Source organism: Calliopsis andreniformis, unplaced genomic scaffold (assembly GCF_051401765.1).
Source record: "Calliopsis andreniformis isolate RMS-2024a unplaced genomic scaffold, iyCalAndr_principal scaffold0121, whole genome shotgun sequence".
Taxonomy (NCBI): Eukaryota; Metazoa; Arthropoda; class Insecta; order Hymenoptera; family Andrenidae; genus Calliopsis; species Calliopsis andreniformis.
This window is the reverse complement of record NW_027480530.1, coordinates 911,881-920,820: the sequence shown is the minus strand read 5'-3', so window position 1 is coordinate 920,820 and position 8,940 is coordinate 911,881.

Here is an 8,940-nt window from a genome sequence, read left to right as displayed (position 1 = left end):
GTCAGGAGCAGTGCCAGGAGCAGTGTCAGTGTCAGGAGGAGTGTCAGGAGCAGTTTGAGGTGTAGTGTCAGTGTCAGGAGCAGTGTCAGTGCCAGGAGCTGTGTCAGGAGCAGTGTCAGTGTCAGGAGGAGTGTCTGGAGCGGTGTCAGGAGCAGTGTCAGCGTCTGGAGTAGCGTCAGGAGCAGTGGCAGTGTCAGTAGCAGTGTCAGTGTCAGCACCAGAAACAGTGCCTGTGTCAGTTGCAGTGTCTGGAGTAGCGTCAGGAGCAGTGTCAGTGTCAGGAGGAGTGTCAGGAGCAGTTTGAGGTGTAGTGTCAGTGTCAGGAGCAGTGTCAGTGTCAGGAGCTGAGTCAGGAGCAGTGTCAGTGTCAGGCGGAGTGTCTGGAGCAGTGTCAGGAGCAGTGTCAGTGTCAGGAGCAGTGTCAGTAGCCGTGAGTGTGTCAGTATCAGGAGCAGTGACAGAAGCAGTGACAGGATCATTGTCAGTATCAGCAGAAGTGTCTGTGTCAGGAGCAGTGTCAGGAGCAGTGTCAGTGTCAGGAGCTGTGTGAGGGGCAGTGTCAGTGTCAGGAGCATTGTCAGGAGCAGTGTCTGTGCCACGAGCAGTGTTAGGAGCAGTGTCAGCGGCAGTGTCAGTGCCAGGAGCAGTGTCAGGACCAGTGCCAGTGTCAGGAGCAGTGTCAGTGTGAGCAGCCGTGTCAGGAACAGTGGCAGGAGCAGTCTCACCGTCACGAGCTGTGTCAGGAGCAGTGTCAGTGTCTGGAGCAACGTCACGAGCAGTGTCAGTAGCAGTGTCAGGAGCTTTGTCAGGATCAGCAGCAGTATCAGTGTCAGGAGCAGTGTCAGTGTCAGGAGCAGCGCCAGGAGCTGTGCCAGTGTCAGGAGCAGTGTGAGGAGCAGTGTCAGTGTCAGGATCCGTGTCAGTGTCAGTGTCAGGAGCAGTGTCAGGAGAATTCTCAGGATCAGCAGCAGTGTCAGTGTCAGCAGCAGTGTGACGAGCTGTCTCAGGAGCAGTGTCAGTGTCTGGAGCAATGTAGCGGGCAGTGTCAGGAGCAGTGTCAGGACAAGTGTCAGACACAGGAGCAGTGTCAGTGTCAGGAGCAGTGTCAGTGCCAGGAGCAGTGACAGGAGCTGTGCCATGAGCAGTGTCAGTGTCAGGAGCAGTGTCAGGAGCAGTGTCAGTGGCAGGAGCTGCGCCAGGAGCAGTGTCAGTGTCAGGAGCAGTGTCAGGAGCAGTGTCAGCGTCAGGGGCAGTGACAGGAGCAGTGTCGGTGTCAGGAGCAGTGTCAGTGTCAGTATCAATAGCAGTGTCAGTGTCAGGAGCAGTGCCAGGAGCAGTGCCATGAGCAGCGTCAGTGTCAGGAGCAGTCTCAGGGGCAGTATCATTGTCAGAACCAGCGTGAGGAGCAGTGCCTGTGTCAGGAGCAGTGACAGTGTCAGTACCAGGTGCAGCGCCTGTGTCAGGAGCAGTGTCAGGAGCAGCGTCAGGAGCAGTGCCAGGAGCTGTGTCAGTGTCAGCATCAGGAGCAGCGTCAGTGTCAGGAGCAGTGCCAGGAGCAGTGTCAGTGTCAGGAGGAGTGTCAGGAGCAGTTTGAGGTGTAGTGTCAGTGTCAGGAGCAGTGTCAGTGCCAGGAGCTGTGTCAGGAGCAGTGTCAGTGTCAGGAGGAGTGTCTGGAGCAGTGTCAGGAGCAGTGTCAGCGTCTGGAGTAGCGTCATGAGCAGTGGCAGTGTCAGTAGCAGTGTCAGTGTCAGCACCAGAAACAGTGCCTGTGTCAGTTGCAGTGTCTGGAGTAGCGTCAGGAGCAGTGTCAGTGTCAGGAGGAGTGTCAGGAGCAGTTTGAGGTGTAGTGTCAGTGTCAGGAGCAGTGTCAGTGTCAGGAGCTGAGTCAGGAGCAGTGTCAGTGTCAGGCGGAGTGTCTGGAGCAGTGTCAGGGGCAGTGTCAGTGTCAGGAGCAGTGTCAGTAGCCGTGAGTGTGTCAGTATCAGGAGCAGTGACAGAAGCAGTGACAGGATCATTGTCAGTATCAGCAGAAGTGTCTGTGTCAGGAGCAGTGTCAGGAGCAGTGTCAGTGTCAGGAGCTGTGTGAGGGGCAGTGTCAGTGTCAGGAGCATTGTCAGGACCAGTGCCAGTGTCAGGAGCAGTGTCAGTGTGAGCAGACGTGTCAGGAACAGGGGCAGGAGCAGTCTCACCGTCACGAGCTGTGTCAGGAGCAGTGTCAGTGTCTGGAGCAACGTCACGAGCAGTGTCAGTAGCAGTGTCAGGAGCTTTGTCAGGATCAGCAGCAGTATCAGTGTCAGGAGCAGTGTCAGTGTCAGGAGCAGCGCCAGGAGCAGTGCCAGTGTCAGGAGCAGTGTGAGGAGCAGTGTCAGTGTCAGGATCCGTGTCAGTGTCAGTGTCAGGAGCAGTGTCAGGAGAATTCTCAGGATCAGCAGCAGTGTCAGTGTCAGGAGCAGTGTCAGGAGCTGTGTCAGATACAGGAGCTATTTCAGGAGTTGTGTCAGGTGCAGTATCAGTGTCAGTGTCTCGAGCAGTGTCAAGAGCATTGTCAGGATCAGCAGCAGTGTGAGTGTCAGGAGCAGCGTGAGTAGCAGTGTCAGTGTCAGGAGCTGTGTGAGGATCAGTGTCTGTTTCAGGAGCAGCGTCAGGACCAGTGTCAATGCCAGGAGCAGTGTCAGGTGCAGTGTCAGTGTCAGGAGCAGTGTCAGGAGCAGTGTGAGGAGCCGTGCCAGTGTCAGTTGCATTGTCTGAAGCAGCGTCAGGAGCAGTGGCAGTGTCAGTAGCAGTGTCAGTGTCAGTACCAGAAACAGTGCCTGTGTCAGGAGCAGTGTCAGTGTCAGTACCAGGAGCAGTGCCTGTGTCAGGAGCAGTGTCAGGAGCAGCGTCAGGAGCAGTGCCAGGAGCAGTGTCAGTGCCAGCATCAGGAGCAGCGTCAGTGTCAGGAGCAGTGCCAGGAGCAGTGTCAGTGTCAGGAGCAGTGTCAGGAGCTGTTTCAGGAGCACGGTAAGTGTCAGGAGCAGTGTCGGGACCAGTGCCAATGTCAGAAGCAGTGTCAGCACCAGTGTCAGTGACAGGAGCAGTGTCAGTGTCAGGAGCATTGTCCGGAGCAGTGTCCGTGTCAGGAGCAGTATCAGGAGCATTGTCAGCATCAGGAGGAGTGTCAGGGTCAGGAGCAGTGTCAGGACCAGTGCCAGTGTCAGAAGCAGTGTCAGGACCAGTGTCAGTGACAGGAGCAGTGTCAGTGTCAGGAGCATCGTTCGGAGCCATGTCTGTGCCAGGAGCAGCGTCAGGAGCATTGTCAGTATCAGTAGCAGTGTCTGTGTCAGTAGCAGTGACAGGAGCAGTGTCAGTGTCAGTAGCTGTGTCAGCAGCAGTGTCAGTGTCAGTATCAGGAGCAGTGTCAGTGTCAGGGGCAGTGTCAGGACCAGTGACAGTGTCAGAAGCAGTGTCAGGACCAGTGTCAGTGACAAGAGCAGTGTCAGTGTCAGGAGCATTGTTCGGAGCAGTGTCTGTGTCAGGAGCAGAGTCAGGAGCATTGTCAGTGTCAGCAGCAATGTCTGTGTCAGGAGCAGCGTCAGTGTCATGAGCACTTTGAGGAGCAGTGTCAGTTTCAGGAGCAGTGTCAGGAGCAGTGTCAGGAGCAGTGTCAGGAGCAGTGCCAGGAGCAGTGCCAGGAGCAGCGTCAGTGTCAGGAGCAGTCTCAGGGGCAGTATCATTGTCAGGACCAGCGTGAGGAGCAGTGCCTGTGTCAGGAGCAGTGTCAGTGTCAGTACCAGGTGCAGTGCCTGTGTCAGGAGCAGTGTCAGGAGCAGCGTCAGGAGCAGTGCCAGGAGCTGTGTCAGTGTCAGCATCAGGAGCAGCGTCAGTGTCAGGAGCAGTGCCAGGAGCAGTGTCAGTGTCAGGAGGAGTGTCAGGAGCAGTTTGAGGTGTAGTGTCATTGTTAGGAGCAGTGTCAGTGCCAGGAGCTGTGTCAGGAGCAGTGTCAGTGTCAGGAGGAGTGTCTGGAGCAGTGTCAGGAGCAGTGTCAGTGTCTGGAGTAGCGTCAGGAGCAGTGGCAGTGTCAGTAGCAGTGTCAGTGTCAGCACCAGAAACAGTGCCTGTGTCAGTTGCAGTGTCTGGAGTAGCGTCAGGAGCAGTGTCAGTGTCAGGAGGAGTGTCAGGAGCAGTTTGAGGTGTAGTGTCAGTGTCAGGAGCAGTGTCAGTGTCAGGAGCTGAGTCAGGAGCAGTGTCAGTGTCAGGCGGACTGTCTGGAGCAGTGTCAGGAGCAGTGTCAGTGTCAGGAGCAGTGTCAGTAGCCGTGAGTGTGTCAGTATCAGGAGCAGTGACAGAAGCAGTGACAGGAGCATTGTCAGTATCAGCAGAAGTGTCTGTGTCAGGAGCAGTGTCAGGAGCAGTGTCAGTGTCAGGAGCTGTGTGAGGGGCAGTGTCAGTGTCAGGAGCATTGTCAGGAGCAGTGTCTGTGCCACGAGCAGTGTCAGGAGCAGTGTCAGCGGCAGTGTCAGTGTCAGGAGCAGTGTCAGGACCAGTGCCAGTGTCAGGAGCAGTGTCAGTGTGAGCAGCCGTGTCAGGAACAGTGGCAGGAGCAGTCTCACCGTCACGAGCTGTGTCAGGAGCAGTGTCAGGAGCTTTGTCAGGATCAGCAGCAGTATCAGTGTCAGGAGCAATGTCAGTGTCAGGAGCAGCGGCAGGAGCAGTGCCAGTGTCAGGAGCAGTGTGAGGAGCAGTGTCAGTGTCAGGATCCGTGTCAGTGTCAGTGTCAGGAGCAGTGTCAGGAGAATTCTCAGGATCAGCAGCAGTGTCAGTGTCAGGAGCAGTGTCAGGAGCTGTGTCAGATACAGGAGCTATTTCAGGAGTTGTGTCAGGTGCAGTATCAGTGTCAGTGTCTCGAGCAGTGTCAAGAGCATTGTCAGGATCAGCAGCAGTGTGAGTGTCAGGAGCAGCGTGAGTAGCAGTGTCAGTGTCAGGAGCTGTGTGAGGATCAGTGTCTGTTTCAGGAGCAGCGTCAGGACCAGTGTCAATGCCAGGAGCAGTGTCAGGACCAGTGCCAGTGTCAGGAGCAGTGTCAGTGTGAGCAGCCGTGTCAGGAACAGTGGCAGGAGCAGTGTCACCGTCACGAGCTGCGTCAGGAGCAGTGTCAGAGTCTGGAGCAACGTCACGAGCAGTGTCAGTAGCAGTGTCAGGAGCTTTGTCAGGATCAGCAGCAGTATCAGTGTCAGGAGCAGTGTCAGTGTCAGGAGCAGTGCCAAGAGCAGTGCCAGTGTCAGGAGCTGTGTGAGGAGTAGTGTCAGTTTCAGGAGCAGTTCCACAAGCAGTGTTAGTGTCAGCAGCAGTGTGACGAGCTGTGTCAGGTGCAGTGTCAGTGTCTGGAGCAATGTCGCGAGCAGTGTCAGGAGCAGTGTCAGGACAAGTGTCAGACACAGGAGCAGTATCAGCGTCAGGATCAGCAGCAGTGTCAGTGTCAGGAGCAGTGTCAGGAGCAGTGTCAGTGTCAGGAGCAGTGTCAGGAGCAGTGCCAGTGTCAGGAGCAGTGTCAGGAGCAGTGTCAGGAGCAGTGTCAGTGTCAGGAGCAGTGTCTGGAGCAGTCTCAGGGGCAGTATCACAGTCAGGACCAGCGTGAGGAGCAGTGTCAGTGTCAGGAGCAGTGTGAGGACCAGTGTCAGTTTCAGGAGCAGTGTCAGGACCAGTGGCAGTGCCAGGAGCAGTGTGAGGTGCAGTGTCAGTGCCAGGAGCAGTGTCAGCAGCAGTGTCAGTGTCAGGAGCAGTGTCAGTGTCAGTACCAGAAACAGTGCCTGTGTCAGTTGCAGTGTCTGGAGTAGCGTCAGGAGCAGTGTCAGTGTCAGGAGGAGTGTCAGGAGCAGTTTGAGGTGTAGTGTCAGTGTCAGGAGCAGTGCCAGTGTCAGGAGCTGTGTCAGGAGCAGTGTCAGTGTCAGGCGGAGTATCTGGAGCAGTGTCAGGAGCAGTGTCAGTGTCAGGAGCAGTGTCAGTAGCCGTGAGTGTGTCAGTATCAGGAGCAGTGGCAGAAGCAGTGACAGGAGCATTGTCAGTATCAGCAGAAGTGTCTGTGACAGGAGCAGTGTCAGGAGCAGTGTCAGTGTCAGGAGCTGTGTGAGCGGCAGTGTCAGTGTCAGGAGCTGTGTGAGGATCAGTGTCTGGTACAGGAGCAGTGTCAGGTCCAGTGTCAATGCCAGGAGCAGTATCAGGTGCAGTGTCAGTGTCAGGAGCAGTGTCAGAAGCAGTGTGAGGAGCCGTGCCAGTGTCAGTTGCATTGTCAGGAGCAGCGTCAGGAGCAGTGCCAGGAGCAGTGTCAGTGCCAGCTTTAGGAGCAGCGCCAGTGTCAGGAGCAGTGCCAGGAGCAGTGTCAGTGTCAGGAGCAGTGTCAGGAGCTGTTTCAGGAGCACGGTAAGTGCCAGGAGCAGTGTCGGGACCAGTGCCAGTGTCAGAAGCAGTGTCAGCACCAGTGTCAGTGACAGGAGCAGTGTCAGTGTCAGGAGCATTGTCCGGAGCAGTGTCCGTGTCAGGAGCAGTATCAGGAGCATTGTCAGCATCAGGAGGAGTGTCAGGGTCAGGAGCAGTGTCAGGACCAGTGCCAGTGTCAGAAGCAGTGTCAGGACCAGTGTCAGTGACAGGAGCAGTGTCAGTGTCAGGAGCATCGTTCGGAGCCATGTCTGTGCCAGGAGCAGCGTCAGGAGCATTGTCAGTATCAGTAGCAGTGTCTGTGTCAGGAGCAGTGACAGGAGCAGTGTCAGTGTCAGTAGCTGTGTCAGCAGCAGTGTCAGTGTCAGTATCAGGAGCAGTGTCAGTGTCAGGGGCAGTGTCAGGGGCAGTGTCAGGACCAGTGACAGTGTCAGAAGCAGTGTCAGGACCAGTGTCAGTGACAGGAGCAGTGTCAGAGTCAGGGGCAGTGTCAGGACCAGTGCCAGTGTCAGAAGCAGTGTCAGGACCAGTGTCAGTGACAAGAGTAGTGTCAGTGTCAGGAGCATTGTTCGGAGCAGTGTCTGTGTCAGGAGCAGTGTCAGGAGCATTGTCAGTATCGGCAGCAGTGTCTGTGTCAGGAGCAGCGTCAGTGTCATGAGCAGTTTGAGGAGCAGTGTCAGTTTCAGGAGCAGTGTCAGGAGCAGTGTCAGTGTCAGGAGCATTGTCAGGACCAGTGCCAATGTCAGGAGCAGTGTCCGTGTCAGGAGCAGTGTCAGGACCAGTGCCAGTGTCAGGAGCAGTGTCAGTGTGAGCAGCCGTGTCAGGATCAGTGGCAGGAGCAGTGTCACCGTCACGAGCTGTGTCAGGAGCAGTGTCAGTGTCTGGAGCAACGTCACGAGAAGTGTCAGTAGCAGTGTCAGGAGCTTTGTCAGGATCAGCAGCAGTATCAGTGTCAGGAGCAGTGTCAGTGTCAGGAGCAGTGCCAAGAGCAGTGCCAGTGACAGGAGCTGTGTGAGGAGCAGTGTCAGTTTCAGGAGCAGTTCCACAAGCAGTGTCAGTGTCAGCAGCAGTGTGACGAGCTGTGTCAGGAGCAGTGTCAGTGTCTGGAGCAATGTCGCGAGCAGTGTCAGGAGCAGTGTCAGGACAAGTGTCAGACACAGGAGCAGTGTCAGTGTCAGGAGCAGTGTCAGTGCCAGGAGCAGTGACAGGAGCTGTGCCATGAGCAGTGTCAGTGTCAGGAGCAGTGTCAGGAGCAGTGTCAGGAGCAGTGTCAGTGGCAGGAGCTGCGCCAGGAGCAGTGTCAGTGTCAGGAGCAGTGTCAGGAGCAGTGTCAGCGTCAGGAGCAGTGACAGGAGCAGTGTCGGTGTCAGGAGCAGTGTCAGTGTCAGTATCAATAGCAGTGTCAGTGTCAGGAGCAGTGCCAGGAGCAGTGCCATGAGCAGCGTCAGTGTCAGGAGCAGTCTCAGGGGCAGTATAATTGTCAGGACCAGCGTGAGAAGCAGTGCCTGTGTCAGGAGCAGTGTCAGTGACAGTACCAGGTGCAGCGCCTGTGTCAGGAGCAGTGTCAGGAGCAGCGTCAGGAGCAGTGCCAGGAGCTGTGTCAGTGTCAGCATCAGGAGCAGCGTCAGTGTCAGGAGCAGTGCCAGGAGCAGTGTCAGTGTCAGGAGGAGTGTCAGGAGCAGTTTGAGGTGTAGTGTCAGTGTCAGGAGCAGTGTCAGTGCCAGGAGCTGTGTCAGGAGCAGTGTCAGTGTCAGGAGGAGTGTCTGGAGCAGTGTCAGGAGCAGTGTCAACGTCTGGAGTAGCGTCAGGAGCAGTGGCAGTGTCAGTAGCAGTGTCAGTGTTAGCACCAGAAACAGTGCCTGTGTCAGTTGCAGTGTCTGGAGTAGCGTCAGGAGCAGTGTCAGTGTCAGGAGGAGTGTCAGGAGCAGTTTGAGGTGTAGTGTCAGTGTCAGGAGCAGTGTCAGTGTCAGGAGCTGAGTCAGGAGCAGTGTCAGTGTCAGGCGGAGAGTGAGGGGCAGTGTCAGTGTCAGGAGCATTGTCAGGAGCAGTGTCTGTGCCACGAGCAGTGTCAGGAGCAGTGTCAGCGGCAGTGTCAGTGTCAGGAGCAGTGTCAGGACCAGTGCCAGTGTCAGGAGCAGTGTCAGTGTGAGCAGCAGTGTCAGGAACAGTGGCAGGAGCAGTGTCAGTGTCACGAGCTGTCTCAGGAGCAGTGTCAGTGTCTGGAGCAATGTCGCGAGCAGTGTCAGGAGCAGTGTCAGTGACAGTAGCAGTGTCAGGAGCAGAGTCAGTGTCAGTGTCAGGAGCAGCGTCAGTGTCAGGAGCAGTGTCAGGACCAGCGCCAGTGTGAGAAGCAGTGTCAGGACCAGTGCCAGTGACAGGAGCAGTGTCAGTGTCAGAAGCATTGTTCGGAGCAGTGTCTGTGTCAGGAGCAGTGTCAGGAGCCATGTCAGCATCAGCAGCAGTGTCTGTGTCAGGAGCAGTGTCAGGACCAGTTGCAGTGCCAGGAGCAGTGTCAGGTGCAGTGTCAGT